The sequence below is a fragment of the Gekko japonicus genome, unplaced genomic scaffold, assembly GCF_001447785.1.
Source record: "Gekko japonicus isolate JY-2015 unplaced genomic scaffold, Gekko_japonicus_V1.1 scaffold2633, whole genome shotgun sequence".
Classification (NCBI taxonomy): Eukaryota; Metazoa; Chordata; class Lepidosauria; order Squamata; family Gekkonidae; genus Gekko; species Gekko japonicus.
In genome coordinates, this window is record NW_015167616.1 from 187510 (window position 1) to 189155 (window position 1646).

A 1646-nucleotide genomic window follows, 5' to 3' on the forward strand; every position below is an offset into this window, starting at 1 on the left:
CTTTCCCCCCCCCCCCCCGGTGTTTGTGTGCTCGGGCGCCCCCCCCCAGGTCTTGCAGAAGGACCCGCGCCTCCTTTATTCGGAACCGTCGGAAGGGGACGCGAAACGGACGCTTGGGTTTGGGAGGAACTTCGTGGGTGTTTCGGGGTCTCGGAGCAACGGGGGGGGGAGCGGGGGGCTTTGCAATGCAAATGCACGTGCAGCGCAGAGCCCAGCGCGTGTCGATCCGGACTCCCGCCCCCCCCGTTCACAATGTTCCCTCTAAGCTGTGGAGTCTTGTGAGCAAAAATTCAACTTTGTGAGCTACTGGCATTAAAGTGGTGAGCGAGTGATCTGGCTACTGCATAAATTAGTTGGCTCTGGGGCCATCCTTCCTGAGCTAAGACAAAAATGTGTGAGCCGGAGGCTAAAAGCCTGTGAGCTAGCTCACACTGACTCAGCTTAGAGGGAACATTGGTCCTGATCTGTCCAAAGCAGCAGCAGCAGTGAATATTATCTTGCTGCGCGTTTCCTTTCTTTGCGTAGAGGCGCCTGGGCATTTGCATAGCGAGGGCGGAGACGCCGCGGATGTTCGAGGAACGCGCAGCTGGCCGGTCCGCAGCGGGGCGACTCGGGTGGACTCGTTTGACTCTCGCTTCCCACGGCCCGTGTCGGCGAAGCGGCTTGCGAGAAAGACGAGGCGGCGCCGGGCTCCTTTCTATTGGCCGCTGCCTCTCGTGAGCGTGTCTTGTGGTCCGCCGCCTCCCATATGGAGCTGGTTCACACGTGCGGACTCGCAGTGTTCCCTCTAAGCTGAGTGAGTGTGAGCTAGCTCACAGTTTTTTACCCTCCAGCTCACAGATTTTTTGTCTTCGCTCAGGAAGGAGGGCTTCAGAGCAGACTAATTCATGCAGCAGCCAGATCGCTCGCTCACAACTTTAATGCCAGGAGCTCACCAAGTAGAATTTTTGCTCACAAGACTCCACAGCTTAGAGGGAACATTGCCTGTGAGGTAGGTGGGGCTGAGAGAGCTCTCTTGAGAACTGCCCTTGAGAGAACAGCTCTTATCAGAGCTACGGCTTGCCCAAGGTCATCCAGCGAGGTGCAAGTGGAGGAGTGGGGAATCAAACCCGGTTGTCCCAGATTAGAGTCTGCACAGTTAATGCCAGGAGCTCACAAATGTAGAATTTTTGCTCACAGGATTCCACAGCTTAGAGGGAGCCTTGGTGCGGAGGCGCCCTTCGCTCTCTTCAGCGCGTGGTGGCTTCGCGGTGGAACGTGTGAACGGTGTCGATGGCGTTGGGGTTGGCTAGTGATCTATCTCCGTCCGCGGGGCTTGACCTGCGGTCGCTCTTGTGCCTACAGGTCATGGCTTGGTGATGGCGATGACCAGGGGCGGGTGAAGGCTCACTGGCAGTGTTCCCTCTAAGCTGAGTCAGTGTGAGCCAGCTCACAGTTTTTTAGCCTCCAGCTCACACGCTTTTGTCTTAGCTCAGGAAGGAGGGCTCCAGAGCACATTAATTGATGCAGCAGCCAAATTGCTCGCTCACAACTTGAATGCCAGGAGCTCACAAAGTAGAATTTTTGCTCACAAGACTCAACAGCTTAGAGGGAACATTGCTCCAGAGCAAACTAAGTTATGCAGTAGCCAAATTGCTTGCTCACAA

General features: G+C 56.0%; 1 protein-coding gene across 1 annotated transcript in view; it reads left to right on the plus strand.

Moving 5' to 3' along the window:
• LOC107112825 (dual specificity protein phosphatase 22) overlaps positions 1–1646 on the plus strand; it is a gene marked incomplete at its 3' end in the record, with an annotated part of 52925 nt that overhangs the window by 929 nt on the left and 50350 nt on the right. The window lies entirely within an intron of this gene.